The following is a 26,899-nucleotide window of genomic DNA, read 5'->3' as shown; positions in this document are numbered from 1 at the left end:
TTTGTAGTAAGTCTCCTGGAACATAAAGATATTATGGGTTAGGCAGAATTCTAACAGTTCCATTATCATGACCCCATGTTCTATGTATTTTGCTGGTCTTTTGTTGAGAAAGAATTGTATAGCCTCAACCCCCTTTTCATGTTTGATGCAAGTATATAAACTTGCAATGTCAAGGGTGATTAATACATAGTTGGGGTCCCAAACAATTGTCTCGATTTGACGGATGAAATCCTTAGTATCTTTGACATATGACTTTAACTTCATAACATGAGGTACCAAGAAAGAATCAATAAAAATTGAAAGGTTTTCAGTAAGTCCGCCTTTAGAAGAGACTATCGGTCTGCCCGGGGGTGATTTTATGTCTTTATGTACTTTGGGCAATTGGTAGAACGTGGGTACAATAGGTTCAGGATTTCTTAAAAATAGGAATTCATCCATGTCCAGCATTTGTCTGTTGCGCCATTTGTTTAGGAGTTCATGATATGTTTCAATGCTCAATAGATATTCCTCTTTGTTGGTTTTCACATAATCTTGAGGATTCTCTAACTGTCTTAATAACTCCTGGCAGTATTGTTGTCTGCTCAGTAACACAATGTTCCCACCTTTATCAGAGGGCTTTACTATTACCTCGTCCATAGCTCCAATATCCTTGATTATATTGGCCTGCATGGTGGTCAAGTTGTTGTTTTTCGTGTTTTTCTTTTTGTGTTGTTGCGTCATTCTAAATTTCTTGAGATCCAAGATTACTGCCTCCGAAAAGCAGTCGATGGCATCATACGGCATTTGTGGGTTAAATTGGGAGGGTGCCTTAAACTTTGTAACGGGGGCCCGTTGTTCAATTCCAGCTCTTCTGGCCCTAAGAATATCATCAGCGCATGCCTCCTGTGTCTGTCCCAATCGTATGCCTTCCAATAGTTCTATGGTATCAATATCCTCACTGACAAGAATATCAGAAGCTTGTTTAGAGGATTTTCTTTCAGATTTTTTCAATTTTTCAGTTGATGGTTTCAATTTAAAGGATTTATGGAGTTTGATTTTCCGTACTAGTTTATATAAATCAATCCTTGTCTGAGTGTATTACAATTTCTCATTCTTACAGAACGTTAAGCCCAGTTGTAATGTCTCTTCTTCATATTTGGATAGATTTCTTTCAGGCAGGTTGATAACTGTTAGATTGGCTTTAGAGTTTAGCATCTGGTGCCCCTCTTCTTGCGGGTGGTATTCTGTGGAAGGTTTCTGGCTCTTCCCCTTCCTGTTCCAGCCACCCCTCCGGGTTCTTCTTCTCCATCCGGTGGTCTTGTCTTGCCATCTCTTAGCCAAGTTTTGCGTATGAGGTCGAATTCCATATGAAAATAATTTTTCATAATTCCTCCCGATGTTCCAGCTGCCTCCTCTCCTGATTGTTCATCCTCAGTTACGCTTGACTGGGATGTTTCTATCACAGTCGGTGCAGATGTTATTGCCTTTTTCTTATTTAAAGCTTTTCTTGGTCCATCAAACTTCTTGGAGAAAGTTAAAATCCTCCCGAGAGTATAATCTCTCTCGTCTCGTTCGTATTTCTCCTGTTTTCTTTGTCTGATCTTCAATTCATATTTTATTAGGTGCTTTTTCATTTCTTCTCGTAATTGGCTCTGTTTTGCAGTATCTTGATCTTTACTTATTTCTTTTTCCAAATTACTTATTTCTTCAAGGGCTTTGGCCCGGTCACTCCATGCAAATTTTACTAACAGATCGAGCATAGCTTTACATGAGGCTGCAGTTAGTTCCGTCCATTGGTCTAATAATCTTGGGTCCGGATTTTAGTAAGCGGGCACCGTATATATTCGTAGTCCCCTTGGCACCCTGTCGACATCAATGTAGCTTTGTAGGGAGGTAGCTTCCCACCATTTACGAATTTCTCTTTCACTGCATCTCTCAAGTTTTACAAATAAGACATTCGCCACGTATAAACGGACACAGGAGTGGAGGCAAATACCACCGGTAAGCCGATAATACGTGGTCTTTGATATTTTCCTGATGTATATTGAAGCTGTGACAGGACTAAATACGTAGAGCAGGGCGAGTGGGTGACAGAAACAGCACACAGAGAGGCTTCTCTGTGTTTTCCGGCCAAACATACAGTATGTGCGACGAGGAAGACCGTCGCGAGGCGGCTAAAGACATTTTTAAAAAACGAACTGTAACCACGGAGAATACTTCGGGAACAGGAGGAGAGGGCAGTATGACCAAAGGCACACTTCATATCTTATTTGTAAAACTTGAGAGATGCAGTGAAAGAGAAATTCGTAAATGGTGCGAGGCTACCTCCCTACAAAGCTACATTGATGTCGACAGGGTGCCAAGGGGACTACGAATATATACGGTGCCCGCTTACGAAAATCCGGACCAAAGATTATTAGACCAATGGGCGGAACTAACTGCAGCCTCATGTAAAGCTATGCTCGATCTGTTAGTAAAATTTGCATGGAGTGACCGGGCCAAAGCCCTTGAAGAAATAAGTAATTTGGAAAAAGAAATAAGTAAAGATCAAGATACTGCAAAACAGAGCCAATTACGAGAAGAAATGAAAAAGCGCCTAATAAAATATGAATTGAAGATCAGACAAAGAAAACAGGAGAAATACGAACGAGACGAGAGAGATTATACTCTCGGGAGGATTTTAACTTTCTCAAAGAAGTTTGATGGACCAAGAAAAGCTTTAAATAAGAAAAAGGCAGTAACATCTGCACCGACTGTGATAGAAACATCCGAGTCAAGCGTAACTGAGGATGAACAATCAGGAGAGGAGGCAGCTGGAACATCGGGAGGAATTATGAAAAATTCTTTTCATATGGAATTCGACCTCATACGCAAAACTTGGCTAAGAGATGGCAAGACAAGACCACCGGATGGAGAAGAAGAACCCGGAGGGGTGGCTGGAACAGGAAGGGGAAGAGCCAGAAACCTTCCACAGAATACCACCCGCAAGAAGAGGGGCACCAGACGCTAAACTCTGAAGCCAATCTAACAGTTATCAACCTGACTGAGAGAAATCTATCCAAATATGAAGAAGAGACATTACAACTGGGCTTAACGTTCTGTAAGAATGAGAAATTGGAATACACTCAGACAAGGATTGATTTATATAAACTAGTACGGAAAATCAAACTCCATAAATTCTTTAAATTGAAACCATCAACTGAAAAATTGAAAAAATCTGAAAGAAAATCCTCTAAACAAGCTTCTGATATTCTTGTCAGTGAGGATATTGATACCATAGAACTATTGGAAGGCATACGATTGGGGCAGACACAGGAGGCATGCGCTGATGATATTCTTAGGGCCAGAAGAGCTGGAATTGAACAACGGGCCCCCTTTACAGAGTTTAAGGCACCCTCCCAATTTAACCCACAAATGCCGTATGATGCCATCGACTGCTTTTCGGAGGCAGTAATCTTGGATCTCAAAAAATTTAGAATGACGCAACAACACAAAAAGAAAAACAAGAAAAACAACAACTTGACCACCATGCAGGCCAATATAATCAAGGATATTGGAGCTATGGACGAGGTAATAGTAAAGCCCTCTGATAAAGGTGGGAACATTGTGTTACTGAGCAGACAACAATACTGCCAGGAGTTATTAAGACAGTTAGAGAATCCTCAAGATTATGTGAAAACCAACAAAGAGGAATATCTATTGAGCATTGAAACATATCATGAACTCCTAAACAAATGGCGCAACAGACAAATGCTGGACATGGATGAATTCCTATTTTTAAGAAATCCTGAACCTATTGTACCCACGTTCTACCAATTGCCCAAAGTACATAAAGACATAAAATCACCCCCGGGCAGACCGATAGTCTCTTCTAAAGGCGGACTTACTGAAAACCTTTCAATTTTTATTGATTCTTTCTTGGCACCTCATGTTATGAAGTTAAAGTCATATGTCAAAGATACTAAGGATTTCATCCGTCAAATCGAGACAATTGTTTGGGACCCCAACTATGTATTAATCACCCTTGACATTGCAAGTTTATATACTTGCATCAAACATGAAAAGGGGGTTGAGGCTATACAATTCTTTCTCAACAAAAGACCAGCAAAATACATAGAACATGGGGTCATGATAATGGAACTGTTAGAATTCTGCCTAACCCATAATATCTTTATGTTCCAGGAGACTTACTACAAACAGATATCTGGGACTGCCATGGGAACCTGCTTCGCCCCCAGCTACGCGAATCTTTTCGTCGGCTGGTGGGAGGAGCAGGTGGCCCTGGCAGGAGAAAATGCCAAATGGGCAACTCAGGTGGTAGCGTGGAGACGCTATATTGATGACCTCTTCCTCGTATGGAGGGGCTCCTCCAGCGAGGCAGAGGATTTCATTTGCGCCTTAAATAGGAATAATCTGGGTTTGAGATTCACCAGCGAAATCAACAGGAGGGAGGTCCATTACCTAGATCTTAGGGTCTTTAACAATGGTGGCAACAAGTTGGAAACAACTCTATATAGAAAACCCACCGCGGGGAATAGCGTTTTACACGCTCGAAGTAGCCATCCCCCTAGTCTAGTCCATAGCATACCATATGGAGAATTGCTAAGGATTAGACGCAATTGCTCGCGTGACTGGGATTTCTCCAAAGAGGCCAAGGAATCCATCAAGAGGTTTGAGACTAGAGGATACAATAGCACACTTTTACAGAAAACGTATAGCAGAGTGGCTAAGATCCCTAGAGACAGACTATTAGTGCCTAAGGAAAAGATGGGTGAACTTCCTACCACCAATACATTTCGGCTAATAACAACGTTTTCTGATGATGTTAACCATCTAAGGAAAATATTGACAAAAAATTAGAAAGTACTAAAAACTGACCCGGTAATAGGTAAGGATGTCCCGGATTGTCCGTTAATTACATTTCGGAAACTGAAATCTATCAAGGACACCATAGTCCAGAGCCATCTAATGCCACAGAAACCCAAAAACAGTGGAACCCTGAAAGAAATGAAAGGTTTTTTCCCGTGTGGGAAATGCCGCGCATGCGAGAATAGTCGCAGGGTACTGACTTATACAGTACCGGGTCAATCAAGAAATAGGGAAATCAATAAATTTATCACATGTTCAACTCCTTTTGTTGCATACTGCCTATCCTGCCCATGCGGCCTCAAATACATTGGCAGCACAATAAAGAGTGTAAAACTGCGAGTTCTAGAACATCAAGGGGCAATAACAAATCGGGACGTAACATACCCAGTTGCCCGTCACTTTGCTAAAACACACAATAGCAATAGGGATCTATTGCAGTATTGGGGTGTAGATCATGTACCTCCACAACCATGAGGGGGGGATAGACTTCTCAAATTGAGAAGACTAGAGTCACGCTACATCATTGACCTAGACACCAAGACACCCCTGGGGATGAATAGCGGAGAAGAACTGACAGTACATTTGGAGAAATAACATCTTATAGAACAGGATAATGTAAATCACATTTCAATATCAGGAACCCTTGGGTATAGCAATTGGTGACCTTGATTATGATTATGAATATGAATTTGTGTTGAAAAAACTCTTTTCTTTCTTTCCTTAGAAAAAGATTTTGGCAAAAATCTTGTGGTAACATGTAATCCGTATGAAATATGTATAAATCTATCTCCTAATCCCGTAGTACTCTAACTACAAACACACTGTGTGATCAGTATGCTAGTAGCGTGATTTTAAAGTTCGTTTCCACATGCAATTTTGATGGCTGGTGTGGTGCCGATACACGGCTTTATGGCTGTTTTCACACCGGCCCATGGAGGCCTCTTTGCCGATACACAGCTTAATTTTCTCATGAAACTTGGTGCAGTGAATTTTGAGCGCCAATTGATTGTAAAATTGTACATTTACATATTGAATAATGGCCGCGCTTTTTGCATGTCAAATGAAATGTTTTGTTATGCCCTCATTGCTTTCCATGACTGCATGCAATGACGTGTCGATATAGCCAGGAAATACGTGCTATGTGCTAAACACTGACGAAGGACTTGACGTCCGAAACGCGTCTGTTTTGTTTGCCGGATTAAAGTTTTCTGATCACCCACCTCGGAGTGCTTGTACTTTGCTTGGAGAATGGAACAAAGTGTTGGAGCTTGGATATATATATATATATACAAATATACACACAAAGTGGAGGCTCAATGACAAAACCGAGTGCTACATTAAAAGCAGTTGTCAGCAAGTATGTGAGGTGAAAAGTAATTATTTATATCCAGCAGTTGGAATTGAAAATCAGGGGATTATGGAGCCAGGAAGAATATCTGTACATCAAGAATGAACATCCCAAATTGAAAATTGTATATTTTACTCCTATAATTCACTGAAACAGAGTGCAGCCACTTTGAAGAGCAATAATATTTTCCAATGACAGGCTATTGGAAAATACTCTAAGATATATCGATTTTTTTCTTGCAAGAACATGTCAAGAACGTGTCATCATTTATAAAAGATAAAGGACATCTTTTTTATAAGAATTTATGATATTCCCGAGCAAGATGACTTTATTTTGATCTCACTAGATTTAAAATCCTTGAATATTAGAATGAATCATAGTGATGGATTATGTGCTACTGAACAATGTCTTAGAAGCAGACCACGTAGAATGTACAAACATACTAAAATCTTAATCAGAATAGTTCAATGGTGCCTGGAGAACAATCTTTTCCTCTTTAAAAAAATGTTTACAAGCAAGTTTGTGGTACAGTGATGGGCACCTGTTTCGCCCCCATCTATGCGTGCTTGCACATGTGCTGGTGGGAGGAGCAGGTGCTCACCAATGAACATGGATATGTATGGAATATTCATGTGATAAGTTGGCTGTGTGTCAATGATAATATTTTCATTATCTGAAAGGGCTCAGATGAAGCAGCTGAAGCATTTTTATCCCAGATAAATTGCACTTATATCAATCTACACTTTACAGCACACATCAGTGAGCGGGAATTAAAAATTCCAGATCTGTTGCTATACATATAGACAGGTAAAATAGAGGCTAAGTTACATGAGAAGAAATCAGCAGGGAACTCCTCACTACACGCAAGCAGTTCGCACCCAAAACATCAGGGGTAGCATTCAATATGCAGAAATCCTCAGACAGAAAATGAATTGTAATGACCTAAATGAATTCAAAAAGTGTACATAGATTCTTGGAGAGAGTATACAATAGATGAAAACTAGAGAAAGCAGTGGGCAAACTGGATGTGAAAAAACGAGGATGTATCCTGTTTAATCATAATCAAAGAAGAGTGATGACAAACAGAAGATTGAATTAATAAATAGATATTACAGACATGAAAGAGAAGTCAGGGCTATTCTTAAAAATAATTGGCATCTGGTAAGGGCAGATGCCATGCTTGGACCTGTAATAGACAAGTCACCAGCCATATCCTACAGAAGGGTGTTTTCCATGAGAGATGCACTAGTCAGAAGCAGTTCGGAAGTGACTGAGCAGACAAATTGGTTATGACAGATGAAAGGATTCTGCAAGTGCAGTAGATGCACGGCATGCAGTATAGGAATAAATACAACTGTTTTAATTGGAGCTTTACTGTGAAAATTACTCAGAGGGAGCTTCAATTGCAAAAAGGGGTTTGCCATATATGTCCTAAACTGTGCCAGCGGACTCAGGTACAAAGGGAGTACTAAACTACAAGTCCATATGTGAGTACTAAAACCAATGAGAGCAATCAACAAGAAAGATCAAACATATGCAGTAGCTCACCATAAACTGGAATGTCACGACAATGATATGAAATGCCACAATCATTTTGTAATTGATGCCATTCCAAAGAGCCTGAGAGGAGGCAATCAGGAGTGAGAGGAGAATGTTTGCATTGTCAGCATTCGGTCCCTCATTTGTTTGCTGTAACACTTTTTGCCCTAAGTGGGATGGGTATGCTCAGATGTGGGTCCCTTGCTCACTGTGCCACTGGATTCAAGCTATCCTGACTACCCCTCACAACAAGTTGTTCTTAGAGAACGAGTCCCGGAAATATTGGGACCACTGATTTTAAGACCCTCTTTGGACTGACGAGATATTATTGAGCCCTAACGAAGTTCCAATGGAACGAAACGCATTGGCTGAGATTTTAAAAGATTGAAAAAAATAGAGGACACTTTTTGTTTGACAAATTGGAAGCTTTCTTGAGTCTTATTATTTGGTGCACCGTCCTTTTCTACATTAACTTTGGCATCTGCTCTGCAACGGAGCGTTTGTGCAGCGAGCTCCAGACATGTTTTGCACAACATATGAACTCACAGTTTTACTTTGAAATTGAGGGGCTTAACCTTGGTCAGCCACATAGTTCTTTCAAATAGCCAAAGGATTCAAGCTAGCCTGGCTGAAGAAGTGTGACATACCCTGAAACAAGTCCCAGGATGCTTGTTGTCGGTCCAGGGAGGACCTGGCCTGGTTGTTCGGTCTAAACTGTTCCCATGGGGCAGAAGGTCAAGACTGATTTGCATATAGCTGGCTCCAAACTGGGGTGGCATAGTGGGCAAAAGAACAATGGATTTAACCCCGATCTTTTGACTGGGGGAGAATGTTAGCATTGTCAGCATTCCGTCCATCATTTGTTTGCTGCAACACTTTTCGCCCTAAGTGGGAAGGGCATGCCCAGACGTGTGTCCCTTGATCACTGTGCCACTGGATTCTAGCTAGCCTGGCTAAAAAAGGTTGACATACTCTGAAACCGGTCCCAGGATGCGTGTTTTCGGTCCAGGGAGGACCTGGCCTGGTAGTTTGCTCTGGACTGTTCCCATGGGGCATAGGGTCAAGACTGACTTGCATATGGCTGACTACAAACTGGGGTGGCGTAGTGGGCAAAAGAACGATGGATTTTACCCAGATCTTTTGACTGGGGGAGAATGTTTGCATTGTCAGCATTCCGTCCATCATTTGTTTGCTGTTAGGCTGATGGTAGCCAGGTACATTATCAGTTTAGATACCAAAACATTGAATAGGTTGAACCTGTTGGAGGAACAATACACATTTTTGTAATAAAGCTAAGCAGTAAAAGCCTGTATTTTTTTTAACACTCAGGGTGTAATCATATTGTCGGGTAATTGAAGAAAGATGTGGACTTTTCATGAGTAGAAATTAGAGGGTTGTTTTTTAAAGTTGTTTAAGGTTTGCCATTTGTTTTTGAATAATGCTTGAATGCTTGAGTTGATTAGGAGATGGACATTTTTTGCATAGCGAGTCCATGGAATACATCATGTGGACAATAGAAATTGATATGTCAAATAGATGTGAATACTGGGGTTCAAAATAAATACAGTTCATTCCGGGGAAAATGCCCACATGTGCTCAACTATATAAAGCAATCAATATGAGAAACATCTAGAAGGTATCATATGGTCACATGGCAGTGATTCTTTTCACATTGAGGGGGCTATAAAGGCTGTCCTTACATGTTGAATATATGGTACTGCAATAGAGTAGGCCCACATGGGCTTGATTGTGAATAATGTGCATTGTGTAAAAATGCATAGTGGAAAACAAAATGAAAAAAGTGTTTTGCTACCGAACCTAGTGTAATGCAATGCATAAACATATCAATTTGGAGGAAAAAAGAAAAAAAAGACTTGAATGAATTTAATTCTTCTCTGTCTTCTAACAAATGGCTGAATTAGGACATTTTCTTAAAATTTGTGATTGAATCATGATGTATTATTACAACTACTCGAGTATGAGAGAAAATGCTGAAGTCTCTCCTTAGTAACCCTGATCATGTGACACTATTTAAAAGCTCACTAAATGGTGCTGCAGGCATATGAAAGAGGCCAGTGTTGTTGCCGAAACGCATGGTGGATGATTGCGCAAATAAGTTATTGTTGTAAAAAGAATCTGGAGTCTGCGTCTCGTCCATTCAAATGGAAGAAACGGGAATCACATGTATATGTGTGTATATATATATATATATATATATATATATATATATATATATATATATATATATATATATATATATTTCCTTCACTAGGCAAAACAATGTTCAGGCTTTGCTGCAATGAAAAGCACACGCGCAGTTCGTTGTAAAGCTAGAAATGCTTTATTCGGTGAATAAGTCCTCTCCCCCGTACCCCCTTCGACAGACGCGTTTCGCCTCGCGGCTTTCTCAATGTCGATTAGCATATAGTGAATCAACCATTTTGAACCCTCCAGAACGTCATCATAACCATGAAGACAAAAGATGGACTCTTAACCCAAACCAACAATGACAATTTATGTGGGGGCCATCTTGTAGGAGGTTAAAAAATGCAATACCAATTTCATTTTCTAAAGTGCAAGTGCTACTAATTTGAACAAATGTATAAATCAAAATAAAGATTTAGAAAAACATTTCATAAAGACAGGTATACTTTTGTAAGCAGAACAAATGAATTAACTGCGTTATACTTTGACTGTCTTAAATCTTGATCACAGTAGGCTGAGAGGAGATCAAATAATATCCACCAAATAAGTAAACATTAGATCAAATTGTCATGTTACTGAACCTGCTGCGTTAGCATAATTGTGCCCTGTATGGGCTTTATCTTACATTGATATATCTAGCAAGAGTTGCTGCCAAGGATATTCCTATCATTCACAGCTCCCATATAAGGAATAAGGAATGCGCGAAGTTAATGGAATAAATATATCTTCTCATGCATTACATAGATTTTCAGTTTTTATACACATATTATTCCTATTAACCTACAATGTAGCTGCTATTTCCACGTATCATACTGCCACTGTTTATTCTAGGTGTGTCCAAAGTTCCTCATCATTATTGAGTCCAGCCGGACTCATACTTTGGAGTACTATAATATAACGTGACTCCTTGGCTCTGAGTTTTTTTAATCTATCACCACCTCTTTCATGCTTCTCTACCCCGTCGATACAATAGTATTGCAACAGATCCCTGTTGCTTTGATGGTAAATTTCAAAATGTCTTGCGACGGGGTATGCTGGGTCCTTGTTGGTAAATGCCCTCATGTGTTCTAAAATTCGTTTTTTGGTGGGGTTCTTGGTGCTACCAATATATCTTTTTTTGCACGGACAGACTAAGCAATATATTGTATACTCAGAATTACAATTATAGAAATTCTTGATGGTCCTTATTGACCTAAGGTCCCCTGGTCCACCTTCGAAAGTAATCATTTTCTTACTAAATTTGCAGGCTTTGCATTTTCTGCAAGGGAAAAAGCCATTGATTCCCAATTTTTTCTGCATGGTGTTAAATTTAGTAAAGTGGCTGTGTATGAGATGGTCTCCTATTGAAGGACACCTTTTGTAAGTGATGGGCGGACGTTCTGGAATGTGGGTTTTTAAAACATTATCTGTTTGGAGGATGTGCCAATTCTTTTTGAAAATTTTGACAATTTGTGCAGATCGGTCATTGTACGTAGTTATCATTCGCACCACATTTTTCTCGGTCTTAGATTGTCTGGATTTTACATTATTGGAAGAAAGTAATGTTTTCCTCTCAATCTTCTGCACCTTAGATTCAGCAGTTTTAAGGTGTCCTTTCCTATAACCTCTGTCTGCAAAGCGTGTCAAAGCGTCATTTTTGGCACTTATGTAGCTTTCCTCGGTGGAGCAATTGCGCTTTATGCGCAAGAGTTCCCCGTAGGGTATGCTTTTAATAAGGCTAGTTGGATGGTGACTTCCCGCATGCAACACTGCATTACCCGCAGTGGGTTTTCTGAAGAGGCGGGTTGCTAGGACATTATTTTCAATATAGACTTGTAGGTCTAGATAATCGACAGTTTGATCACTGATATATCCAGTAAATATAAGATTGAAATTGTTATTATTTAGTGATGCGATGTACTCCTCAGCAGAGGAGCGATCGCCTCTCCATATAATAAACAAATCGTCGATATATCGCGACCAGTGCACAATTCTATCCAACCATTGATCGTTGGAATCCCCCCAGGCTACGTGCTTCTCCCACCAGCCCACGAAGAGATTCGCGTAGCTGGGGGCGAAGCACGTACCCATCGCTGTACCTCGATTTTGTAGGTACAGTTGCCCATCAAACACAAAGATGTTATTATGGAGACAATATTTTACCATCTGAAGCAGCATTTCATTGTGTTGAGTAAATTTAGGATGTTTCTGGCCTAGGAACCATCTTACTGCATTCAAACCATCCGAGTGACAAATACAGGTGTATAAACTTGTGATATCTAGAGTTATAAGCAGTAGATTCTCTTCCCATCTAATCCCTTCTATCCGTCTCAAAAAGTCCTGAGTGTCCTGTATATATGATGCCAGGTTCTTTACAAAGGGAGATAGGAATGAGTCCACATATATTGCTGTGTTCTCCAAAAGGCTGTAATTAGAGGCCACAATAGGTCTTCCTGGTGGGTTCTTAAGATGTTTATGAATTTTAGGCAAGTGGTAGAATGTGGGTAAAGTGGGTTCTTCACAGAGCAGGAAGAGATACTCATCGTTGTTTAGCATGCCTTCCTCTTTCCATTGTCCCAATAGTTGATGGTATCTAGTGATACTTTCCACATAAATGACACGATTGATTTTATTATAACAGTCAGTATCTTCCAGTTGCCTCATTGCTTCTCTCTGGTAATGTTGTTTATTAAAAATCACCATATTTCCACCTTTGTCTGAAGGTTTTATCTCTATAGACTTGTCACTTTTCAGTGTTTGTAATGCTTCCAAATATTTCCGTGGAATATTGTACTGTTCAATTCCTTTATGGCATTTTTTGGCAAGATTTTTCAGGTCAGTGATGACAGCTTCATTAAAAACGTCTATGGCATCAAAGGATGTGTGAGGGATCTTTCTTGATTTCCTTTTATACTCACTATAAAAAAAATATATATATATATATATATATTACCTACTGGCGATAGCCAGTAGGTTATATAGTTAGGATTTTTTTCCTATGGGATTTTTGAAAATTCTATGTCGAATAACTTTGGCGTTTGAGGACAGAATTGGCTGAAATTTTCAGGAAAGTGGAACATTTTGTTTCTGAGCAGCCCCTGAAAATTTGGGGGGGTTTCGTCAAGGGGGGGCCGAGAAAAAAGGGGGGTCCCAAAACGTGTTTTTCCCATGCAATTTTCCATAGGGCGGTTGGCCTCACTTTTAGCCCGAACGGCTGAATGGATTTACACCAAACTTGGCAAAATTGTAGGGACTGGTAGCCCGATGTGCCTTTGCTATGTCTCAAGATATAGGCTCCAGTGGTTTTTACGAAAATTAACTTTGAAAAATATATATTGGGCTACATTGGGCTATATATATGTTGGAGCCCAAATGTAGCCCAATGTAGCCCAATGTAGCCCAAAGATGGCCACCAGAGACAAAAAAAAACAAATGTAGCCCAAATATCAGCCAGATGTAGCCCAACTATAGCCCAATGACAGAATGTCCCAGAGTGTTCTAAAGAACAACTAGAGTGCTAAAAGTCCTACTTATTACAAAGGTATGGCACACCTGAAGCCATCTTGATTGGAATAAAGTGGTAACTCTTAAAACATTTAATTTAAAAAGGAACAAAATGAGGGGGTTCATTTTGCCATAGAAAGTATGATTAGCGAATATATGACGAAATCCCGCATACCATCAGTCCGCAAAAAAAATCCTGCATGTACTATTAGGCCGCAAATTAAAATAACGAAAACTTTTAGAACGAATATGCCTTTAGCATACACTAAACAACTAAACTACCCTAAACCCTAAAACACTACCCCCAGCATGACCCTACACTACACAAACAGTACAACACTACCCTAAACCCTAAAACACTACCCCCAGCATGACCCTACACTACACAAACACTACAACACTACCCTAAACCCTAAAACACTACCCCCAGCATGACCCTACACTACGCAAACACTACAACACTACCCAAAACCCTAAAACACTACACCCCAGCATGACCCTACACTACGCAAACACTACAACACAACCCTAAACCCTAAAACACTACCCCCAGCATGACCCTACACTACACAAACACTACAACACAACCCTAAACCCTAAAACACCACCCCCAGCATGACCCTACACTACACAAACACTACAACACTACCCTAACCCCTAAAACACTACCCCCAGCATGACCCTACACTACACAAACACTACAACACAACCCTAAACCCTAAAACACTACACCCCAGCATGACCCTACACTACGCAAACACTACAACACTACCCTAAACCCTAAAACACTACCCCCAGCATGACCCTACACTACGCAAACACTACAACACTACGCAAAACCCTAAAACACTACACCCCAGCATGACCCTACACTACGCAAACACTACAACACTACCCTAAACCCTAAAACACTACCCCCAGCATGACCCTACACTACGCAAACACTACAACACTACCCTAAACCTTAAAACACTACCCCCAGCATGACCCTACACTACGCAAACACTACAACACTACCCTAAACCCTAAAACACTACCCCCAGCATGACCCTACACTACGCAAACACTACAACACTACCCAAAACCCTAAAACACTACACCCCAGCATGACCCTACACTACGCAAACACTACAACACTACCCTAAAACACTACCCCCAGCATGACCCTACACTACGCAAACATTACAACACTACCCTAAACCCTAAAACACTACCCCCAGCATGACCCTACACTACGCAAACACTACAACACTACCCTAAACCCTAAAACACTACCCCCAGCATGACCCTACACTACGCAAACACTACAACACTACCCTAAACCCTAAAACACTACCCCCAGCATGACCCTACACTACGCAAACACTACAACACTACCCTAAACCCTAAAACACAACCCCCAGCATGACCCTACACTACGCAAACACTACAACACTACCCTAAACCCTAAAACACTACCCCCAGCATGACCCTACACTACGCAAACACTACAACACTACCCTAAACCCTAAAACACTACACCCCAGCATGACCCTACACTACGCAAACACTACAACACTACCCTAAACCCTAAAACACTACCCCCAGCATGACCCTACACTACGCAAACACTACAACACTACCCTAAACCCTAAAACACTACCCCCAGCATGACCCTACACTACGCAAACACTACAACACTACCCAAAACCCTAAAACACTACCCCCAGCATGACCCTACACTACGCAAACACTACAACACTACCCTAAACCCTAAAACACTAGCCCCAGCATGACCCTACACTACGCACACACTACAACACAACCCTAAACCCTAAAACACTACCCCCAGCATGACCCTACACTAAACAACCACCACAACTCTACACTACACTAACACAACACTACACTACACAACACTACACTACACAATCACTAACCCACGAAAAAATTAACACAAACCCACTTACCTCTCTCGTCATCGTGGTTTTCACAACGCAAATGCATTTACCATACATGCCTTTAAAACGTAATTCTTTGTAAAGGCATGCGCGATAAATGCACATGCGTTTTGAAAAAATGCGGGATAATGGTATGCGGACTGAAAGTCTGCGGGATAAAAAATGCGGGAAAATGGCTGCAAACCATGATTAGCAGCAGACTTCCCTGGTGAGCACTAGCTTTACTACAGTGATCTAATGAGCAACTAGAGTGCTAACATTCAGAATTTATGGCAAATGTGTGACACATCTGAATGCCTTCTTGATAGAACCAAAGTAAACAAGCATTGAAAATGCAATAGATCTCGCCCTCGTTTAAGTTAAAGCCATTCTGTTTTTAATGAGGTGGCTTTTTAGCTTTGCTTTTATTAGTGTTTTTAAAACTTTCATGTAAATAACATGCATATGTATGCATATATGTATATGTATGCATGCATTTATATTTATATAGATATGCAGATTATATATGTTTATATATGTATATTACCTACTGGCGATAGCCAGTGGGTATATATAGTTAGGATTTTTTCTCTATGGGATTTCTGAAAATTCTATGTCTAATAACTTTGGCGTTTGTGAACGGAATTGGCTGAAATTTTCAGGAAAATGGCACATTTTGTTTCTGAGCAGCCCCTAAAAATTTGGGGGGGTTTCGTCAAGGGGGGGCCGAGAAAAAAGGGGGGTCCCAAAACGCGTTTTTCACATTCATTTTTCCATAGGGCGGTTGGACTCACTTTTAGCTCGAACGGCTGAATAGATTTACATGAAACTTGGCAAAATTGTAGATATGGTTTGCCCGACGTGCCTTTGCTATGTCTCAATATATGTGCTCCAGTGGATTTTGAGAAATTAACGTTTAAAAAAATATATATATCTGTGACAGCGCTCCGGTTAGCGCCCCGGTTCGCGTACCTGACGCGTAACGGAACTTCGCGAAGCGAAGCTGATTGGCTCTCCGGTGTCTGTCAACATTCTAAACAGTCCGGAGCGGCCGCCATCTTGTCTCTCGGTAGGATCGAGAGACAAGATGTGGTGAAAAACGAAGGGGGAAATGAAGGAAAGGGGGCAAGGTAGACCCCTCCTGACCCCCTAGGATTGATGAGGGGGATATTAAAGTGCCCCGCGGGGCAAAAAAGAAATTTTTTTTTTTTTTTTGCGATTTTACGCCGTAGAGGCGCGTCCCGGTACGCGAACCAGGCAGTTCACCGGGCAGCTCACCGGGCAGCTAACCGGGCAGCTCACCGGCAGCGTAGCTGTCAACATTGTAAACAGTCCGGAGCGGCCGCCATCTTGTCTCTCGGTAGGTTCGAGAGACAAGATGTGGTGAAAAAAGAAGGGGGAAATGAAGGAAAGGGGGCAAGGTTAACCCCTCCTGACCCCCTAGGATTGATGAGGGGGATATTAAAGTCCCCCGCGATTTTTCGCGGTAGATGCGCTTCCCGGTACGTGAACCGGGCAGCTAACCGGCAGCGTAACGGGAGTCCGCCATCTTGTGTTTTTGGAGCGTCCGGTTCACGTACCGGGTAGCGTCCCGGTAAGCGTAACAAGGGGAAAACCAAGAGAAACAGTAAAAAAAAATGAAGGGAATAGATTTCCAGCAAACTTGGCAAAATTGTAGGGATTTTTTGTTTGATGTGCCTTTGCAAGGCCTCAAGATATGTGCACGTGTGGATTTTGTCTAATTAAGGTTAAAAAAAATATATATATCTGTAAGCGTGCTCCGGCACGCTTACGTTACGGGTTTTGTTTGCGCTGCAGAGCCGATACGTCATGGTTATGCGACGCGTCATGAGGCGTCTCACGTGGCTACGTGATACGTCACGTAATAAAGAATATATTTTACAGCTATAGATATTAGCTTTTAAAAAACCAATGAAATTCACTGAAAAAACCATAGGTTATAGACCATATATAGTTAGGAATTTGCATTTACAAAACCTTGAAAATTCACTGAAAAAACCATAGGTTAGAGACCATATATAGTTAGCTGGACATTTTATTGACATAAAACCAATGAAATTCCATATATAGTTAGTTGCACTAACTATATATCGCGCACCCGCAATCCACTGCTGATGATGTCACATATTACATCATTCATGACATGGTCAGTGACATCACTGATGACATCACTGATGACATCTCAAATGACATCACTGATGACATCTCAAATGACATCACTGATGACATCATGACACACCAATACCAGTTACTACATACGCACTCACTGATTCCTACGTCTACACACACATTCACTCATTCACCCATACAATCACTCATACATACAGTCACTCATTATTACAACACTATCATATGCACTCATACACCTATGCAGACACTCACACACTGCCACTCATCCATGGAGTTACTCACACACCTAGTCAGTCCTGTAAAGAATCAATCACACTTCGATTTCCTCATCTATACAGTTAAACACAGAACACCATACTTTTTCACACATATACTAACACATACTTACTCTCTTATACAATCACTGATACAAGTACACATTGATATGCACAGAGTCACACACCTCCCAGCCAGCCACACACACACTCAGTCTTCCATACATCCACTCATTCTTCAATATGTAAAACATATTTAAACTTTACAAAAACACACAGACACTAGATGATGTCATCAGTGATGTCATTTGAGATGTCATCAGTGATGTCATCAGTGATGTCATTTGAGATGTCATCAGTGATGTCATCAGTGATGTCACTGACCATGTCATGAATGATGTAATATGTGACATCATCAGCAGTGGATTGCGGGTGCACGATATATAGTTAGTGCAACTAACTATATATGGAATTTCATTGGTTTTATGTCAATAAAATGTCCAGCTAACTATATATGGTCTCTAACCTATGATTTTTTCAGTGAATTTTCAAGGTTTTGTAAATGCAAATTCCTAACTATATATGGTCTATAACCTATGGTTTTTTCAGTGAATATATATATATATATATATATATATATATATATATATATATATTCACTGAAAAAAACCATAGGTTATAGACCATATATAGTTAGGAATTAGCATTTAAAAAACCTTATTTTACTCACACAAAACCATTGAAATTCCATATATAGTTAGTTGCACTAACTATATATCGCGCACCCGCAATCCACTGCTGATCATGTCACATATTACATCATTCATGACATGGTCAGTGACATCACTGATGACATCACTGATGACATCTCAAATGACATCACTGATGACATCACTGATGACAACATCCAGTGACTGTATGTTTCTGTAAAGTTAAAATATGTCTTACATATTGAAGAATGAGTGGATGTATAAGTGTCTGGATGAAGGATTTAGTAGGTGCGTGACTGACTGTATGAGTGAGTGATTAAATGTGTCTCACTGAATGCATGGGTTAGTGACTAAACTGTCTTAATTTGTGCATCATAATGTCTGTTGTGATGTAAACTGCTGCATGTGTTGATCATTAGCTATACGAGAGGATATATGTGTTATTGATTGGTTGCCCAAATATTTGTATGGGAGATTGAGTTTGTGTAGGGGTGGCTGGGAGGTGTGTGACTCTGTGCATAGATGTGTGAGCAGTTGATTCACTAGGTGTATGAGTTCAAGAGTGCATGTGGAAACAGCTACATGGGCAGTTGACTGTGTGCATGAGTGCATTGATGAGTGAATGGATATCTCAATGCTACATGTCATAGTAAGTACATATGTAAAACACAGTACATGTGAGAGTTGGCATATATAAATAACTGTGCATGAGAGCCACTGAATGTGTGAGTGGTTGTATGGATCATTGTGAACTTGTATCAGGGATTGTATAAGAGAGTAAATATGTGTTAGTATATGTTTGAATAAGTAAGGTGTGTATAACTGTATAGTTGAAGAAATGGAGGTGAGATTGTTTATTTGCATGACTGACTAGGTGTGTGAGTAACTCCATGGATGAGTGACAGTGTGTGAGTGTCTCTATACACTGAGTGTATCTAAGGTTATATTAGAGTCTGAAGAGGTTTATCGTATTAGCACAAGAATGATGTCAAATGAGATGTCATCATTGATGTCATCAGTGATGTCATTTGAGATGTCATCAGTGATGTCATCAGTGATGTCACTGACCATGTCATGAATGATGTAATATGTGACATGATCAGCAGTGGATTGCGGGTGCGCGATATATAGTTAGTGCAACTAACTATATATGGAATTTCAATGGTTTTGTGTGAGTAAAATAAGGTTTTTTAAATGCTAATTCCTAACTATATATGGTCTATAACCTATGGTTTTTTCAGTGAATTTTCAAGTTTTTGTAAATGCTAATTCCTAACTATATATGGTCTATAACCTATGGTTTTTTCAGTGAATTTCATTGGTTTTTTAACAGCTAATATCTGTAGCTGTAAAATGTATTCTTCTTTAAATCCAAAAATATATTTTATATGTTTATTAATAACTTTTTTTTTAAATTTTTTTTTTCTTCGTTCCCGCTTCGCGAATCGGGAAGCTTCCCGTTAGCTGACCTTGATGCCGCGAAATAGACCGCGAGCCGGTAAACATTTCTTTACCGCAACTGCCGCGTTAGAAAACAACATCATCACGCCTCCCGTCCGCATGACGTTTTGCGTTGTCGCGTGATACGTCATATGACGTGCTACGTTAGCGAACTGGTACGCTTACCGAGTCGCAAAGCACAGGTTTCTGGAAGCAAACCGGGAGGCCCTGCAAAGCGCGTAACGTAAACACAGCAGGTCATGTGACTTGGTAATAACACTTTTCATTGGTTCATTTCACTTTTGGTTTCCTAATGATGTAAGACTAGGTCATATAATATAAAATGAACACTTTTCATTGGTTGAGAACTATTGTTTTTCCCAAATGATGAAAATCCCTCCTTCTTTCCTCACTCTGACTTTCATCATTGTGAGAGAAAGACCCTTTGTTACCAGTGAGCAATGGCTTCTTTAGTAGCTTCAGCTGGTGCTTCCCCACCACCTCCACCACATCCAAGGAAGAGTGGACCACCTGCTCAAGTTATAATTCAGCAAGAAGAGGAAGAAGAGGAACAGGACGACGAGCACGAAGAGAGGCACCTTTTGCCTGAGGAGCCCAGGACGTCTCACCGGAAAGAAAACTTCATTTGGCAATTTTTTAAAATTCCCAAAGGTCAGAAAAAAGTAAATGCAAGATACGTAACTTGCCTTATATGTCAAGATAGACTGTCCAGAGGGACCGACAAAAAATACAGTTTCGGAAACTACACAATGCATCGCCATATGACTAGGTGGCATCCTAACAACTACAGTGCTGCACAGTTTCGTAACGACCTAGATAATCTCCCTATTATGGCCAGAAGATCTGTTGTACCGGAAGTAACTGGACCAGAGGGCAGGGAGATGGTGCCAAATATACAAACAAGATTTCGTGAAGTAAAACAAGTCTGCGTACATTGCAGTGGATTCATTTGCTACGGAGAAAGAAGCATCACTCTGATCAACAGAGCTATTGACTATCATATGCAAGTTTGTACGAAACGCCCCAAATAATAAATTCTTTTTTTTTGTTTTGTTGCTCCTGTTGAGCCCTTTATAATGAATCGTTTTCGTTGCCCCCTCCGAAAAAAAAACAAAAAAAATATAAAACTGTTCAGAAAAATTCAAAAAAAGTAAAAAAATGTTCAGAAAAATAATAAAAAAAATATAAAACAACAAAAACAATTAAAAAAAAGTTCTTTTCAGAACTACCTCCCCGTTATTAAAAAATTGGTACAATATTTGGAACTGTGCCAACCTCTATTTCTCTTAGTTCGCTTCCCAGTTCGCTCCCCGGTACGCGAACCGGAAGCGAACCCAAAACATTTTTTTTTAAAAAGAACAGTAAGTATAAGGGAAGGAAACAGACAGTTATGTTAAAAGAAAGACAGCTATAGGGGAGTAAACTAGAGATACTATTACCCGTAATCCACTGCTGATGATGTCACATATTACATCATTCATGACATGCTCAATGACATCATCAGCAGAGGATTGCGGGTAACAGTATCCCTAGTTTATTCCCTATAGCTGTGTTTCTTTTAACATAACTGTCTGTTTCCTTCCCTTATACTTACTGTTCTTTTTAAAAAAAATTTTTTAGATCAGTCAGAAACAGTGAAAGTAATGAAATATAAAAGACTACGTACAATATAAGCACTGTATGCAACAACTTTGACACTTACAGAAGCCTCACCTTCTCCATGCCTTCTACACAGTTCTACATGTACATCATAAATGCAAACAGAACAGAATTAATTATACATGTTAAATGGTTTATTTTTGCTGTTCTCAGAATGTATCAAATTTCACTAAAACAGTGACTTGAAGGTATTCATCATATAACAGCGGGGAAAAAAAAACACAATCAAAATGATTGTGTTTAAAAAACCCATACAACATAACGAATCAGAATTCAGAACTCCTTAAAGTTAACTTACTTTCCATGACGGCCAAGGATGTCCTATGAACAGCTTACACTCTGTTGTGCTGTTATTACTTTCAACCCGCCACTTTCTGAAAGAAAACCTCCATCGTTTTCAAAAACATGTTACATACAATAAATGACTTCTCGCTCTCTACCACACGTTTCCACAAGGCCAAATCGTGTCTGAGCCATTTATAACTCTTAGAATTCTTTTAAACCAATCCCGTCATGTTGTATTTCCGCAACTTTCACAATTAAAATGTTGAAGATCATTTTCACAATCCTGGACTAGTAATATCTTCCCCTTCTTGCTCAATCATGTTCTACATTTCCTATCACACTGATACTGCTTACTATGAAGCAGACTTACACTACCTTTATGACTAGTACAATTATTTAATTCTCTACATCACTTTTAATCACAAAGCAATGTAAAACAGTAGACAGCATTGCAGACTTACATTCCCTCTACTCCATGTTTTGATTGGCTGCTTCAATTAGCTTATAAAAAGAAACAGTTTTTCTGAACTCATTCAAAGTGCACGTATTTCTCCATGACGTCCAGTGTTATGATAAGAAGTTATGTCTCTATACTACACTTATCCTCAAGGCCAAATCGTGTAGGAGCCATTAGAACTTCTTGAAATTCCTCAGAGCACATCCCGAGATTCTTTCCCTAAAATTTTGGTTTTAAAAACACCAGGTAAGAGTTTTTAAGGTCATACGGCAATTTTTTTTGAAAATTAAAACAGAATCATTGCAGAATGACCAGCCATTTCTACACTTTAAATAAGCTGTATAATGTCCTGATGTTATTGAAGGACAATCATGATATATAATTGCTACAGTTACAAAAGTCCTTCCTGATATTGACAACTGTGAAGCCACAACATTTTTAATTAAAGTTGTCAATTTTGTTCCATCAGGCCTACATCGTTGGAACATTAAAATGACATACTGGCCATATGTTCGTATAAATAATGTGGACATCATTTCAGATTTACATTGGCTACACTCCATGTTGTGATCAGCTGCTTTTACTAGCTTATTAAAAGAGACTGATTTACTGTCTGGCAAAGTTAAATATATAAATCTTTCTGAGTCTACACTAGTAGTACTTGATACCCTACAGTTCTCGCAGTCATGCTGCCATTGATAAGAAAGCCCAAACAGGTGATCTACATCTACACCTTCATCATGCAATACATCAAGCATATACATTAAAAACTCCTGACAATCTTGCTGACTATTTTGGGAGAATTGTGTTTGGCCTGAACATCTGTCTAACAGATTTCGAATTTCAGACACACTTTCTATGTTTGTTCTATCAGTGCTACATTTCTCTAACACAGAATTTAACAAACTGCAAAATCTTGTATCAGAATTGACCACAATCTCTTCTTTTACATTTTCTAGAGAAAACAAAACATTAACCACTACATTAGCATAGCAGTTGACACCAGAACTGTTTTCAAATTGAAAACCAACAACATCTTCAACAGAATCCTTTTTGTTTCTGCTTATAATTTCAGGTTCATCAACTTTTCGTCTTTTTGCTACAACCTCCCCAGTATTGGTCACATTTCTTCGTTTCCGGCCTACCACACGTTTCTCAAACAAAGGATACTGAGGCAAATGTGGCGCATACTCTCTTCTTAACCTATTGTATTCCTTAACACAATCTAGATCCGCACAAATGTTTGTGACATCACACTCAATCAAGTACAATCCCGATAAAGTTCTAACTCGTGACAATGCCACATATGCCATACCCTCCTTGAACACAGAACTGCCAATATTCACCAATGCACAGTCTACACTTAAACCTTGCGATTTATGGATTGTCACCGCATATGCCAAGCAAACAGGAAACTGCTTACGACAAACATATAAGTCTTTTACAAGCAAAAATCTAGCAGAACAACGACCAATTAGCTGTACTTCCTCAATGCCATCAAATTTCATTTTTAAAAATTCAATTCCATCTCTATTTCTGTATTTCACAAAATCAACAACATTACCCATTGATCCATTTACCAGACCTCTTTCAACATGTAAATTCCTTCTTAAAATTATACGGCAGTTCAAGCACACATTCAGAGTCTTTTCAAAACCCGCAGTTTTAGATATACTCTTCTCTAATGAATCCAATTTTGTTTTCAAATTCTCAGACAAAATAATTGTTGATCCCATATGCTCTACTCTGTCAATAGCTTCCAGTTTCACAATCTCTTGCTTTTCTAAATGCAACATTTTGTTATTGAATTTGGCACATTCTGCAAGAGTTGGCATCAAACATATTCCAGATTTTTTCTCAGTAACTTTCTGAAAAATATTCTCAGGCACAACATCTTCGTCTGGATATAAATTTGTCAGTAATCGTGCATGTAAAGCTTCTTTCCCATGCTCGGTCACTTTTCCAATTCTAACATCTTGTAGAATAGTCTTGTAAACTTCATCCTTTGCCTGACGCATATTTTCATGCAGTTCAGCATAATTGAAGTTTAACCATATATTGATGTTGCCAATGCTCCCTAAGCACTTCCTGGTATCTTCATGCATGAGCATTTTGAACACAGGTTGCCCTTTCACTGGTGTCAGCTGCAGAAGATCTCCGAAAACAATGATGTGTTTGCCACCAAATAACACATCATACTCTGTTTTGAGAACTTCTTGCATTCTCAAATGCACAAAGGCAAGCATGACATTGGAAACCATGCTTACTTCGTCAATGATAAGAAGTTTCATTTTCCTCAAGACTCTTGAAACTTCAAAACAAGCATCTCCAGATAGCTTGTGATATTCTAATTTGTTGTCATGCTCCACTGGCAGCATCAGTAAACGATGTAAAGTAATCCCTTTAATGTTATGTGCTGCCAGTCCAGTTGGAGCGGTGACAACACAAGACAGCGATGACTCTGTCCTTTCCTGCAAATAACATGAAATTGCTTTAATAAGGAAACTTTTTCCAGTTCCCGCTTCTCCACTCACGTACAGTCGGACAGGCTTCAACGACGTACATGAGCACTCTTTCTTGTCATGACTTAATCCATGATCAATTTGCATGGTAATCTCGTCATATATTTTCCTCTGCTCAACGTTGAGTTGTCTTTCCAACTCTTCTAAGTTAACCGCATCCTCCTGAGCATGTGCCATGGCTCTTTCCACTTCATTCATAGCAGTGGCAGCTTCATTTTCGATAAGAGGTCCTCCTAGTGGATCCTGACTCAATGAAGCAGAACTCTGACTGTCCTGAGAACTGTCTCTGGCAATCTCGGCTGCAATCGTTGCTTCCTGCTCAATTTCCACATTCAACATTTCTACATATTTGGGAAAAGCAGGACATTCTATGGTCTCCTTGGCAGCATTGAATGAGTCTTCATAACAAAGGAAATGTCCAAGCAGTTCCTCTTCTGCACGCCAAGGCTTAAAAAGTTGCAAAAGTGCTAAATAGAAAAACTCCTTTTTTTCAGGAGATTCGCCACTCAATTTTCGATGGTTTATCAAGTGGCATTTTCTTTGCTTGACCAGACATCCCTCACTTCCTATTACAGCATACACTCCTTTCTCAGTATCTTCTTTGATGTTCCTCTTGAATATGTAATTTTGCAGAACCTCATACAGACAAACATTCTCGAGGTGACTGCTTCGATTTGGATAATATGTATCCAACATGTTGCTCTTCAAAATGTCGGTACTGTTTGGCTCCTTTTCCGCCAAATACTCAATTTCCCGCACAGGTTTCAGAACTCGATTACGCGTTGCAGCAAGACCAACACTCGCCCAAACGATACTCCTGGACTTGGCATAGAGACTTGCTGAAGACAACCGGTCAGAACATTCGTAAGCTCCGATTTCTCGATGCGACAACATCTTCAGACTGAAACTGTACAACTTCTTGCTGAGGCTCTTTTCATGGGAAATGTCCTCCCACATATCCTTCAATTCTGTCTTCTCTTTTTTGGTGATGTAAGATGTCACATACCGAGCCACAGCCATACAGTTATCAGCCACAAACTGTATATCCATGTTAGCATTCCACATGGACAAAATCACCGGGTTGTAGTCGTTGATGTACTTAGACTCTTCGTTCCTCTTCAAATTGTATGTGTTTTTAGGTGATTTCTTCATCACATTATGTCGCAGCGAAGACATCAAACTGTTCACTCTTCCTTTAGAAATCACCGGTCGTGGAAAGCCGAAACGACATTTGGTGTAGAACTTGTCTTTGTTCCGGAATTTACGACGACAGTACTTTCCACATCGATGGCTTTGGAAACGTAGAACTTTTTCTCTTAGGCTTTTTTTCTCCTTTGCGTTTGGAACAGCACACGTAGAATACTGTTCTATGAAACTCATCACTGAGTCTTCTGCATCCGTTCCAAATTTAGGTGCATCCTTGATCCACAGCAACATATGTATATGAGGAGCACCTCTTGCTTGGTACTCCTTCCTCCAGAAGAAATCCAACACCTCTCCAAGAGGTGGATTCTTCTTATTCATGATGAAAGACATCATACCTTCAAATCTATGATTGAAGTACCTACATACATTGACTGGATCCAAAGAGCACAGTTCTCCGGGTGTCTTGAATTCGATGTTTTCTACGTTAGCATTTGCCTCTCGTAGAAATTCAAGTAAGTCTTCCCAGCCATACTCAGCACAGCTCAAAGTGAGGAACCATGTGGGAGTTCCTAAGTTCCTCAGCATACATTTTAAATCACCATGACGACGGTACCAGTACTCATTAGTACCACGCTGACACGCCATGAGATTAATCAGGTGAGAATCCAAAATACTGTCTTGGACATTGACTTTATCCATAAAGTCACTTGCCGAGATGTTTTGCATGTGTATACCACTTTTCGAGATGTGGTTCACTGCATATGACAGTCCAGACAGATCGCTTTCAAACAGGAGATGAAACAAATAAGGAATGCATTGTCGAAACCTAGGATCTCCTGCATACAATCGCAAAGTCCGGTATTCAGAAGCAGGAATTTGATGAGGTCGCTCATCATATCTTCCTCCCTGACC

This window comes from Lissotriton helveticus, chromosome 12 (genome assembly GCF_964261635.1).
Source record: "Lissotriton helveticus chromosome 12, aLisHel1.1, whole genome shotgun sequence".
Lineage (NCBI taxonomy): Eukaryota > Metazoa > Chordata > Amphibia > Caudata > Salamandridae > Lissotriton > Lissotriton helveticus.
Note: the sequence above shows the minus strand (reverse complement) of the source record.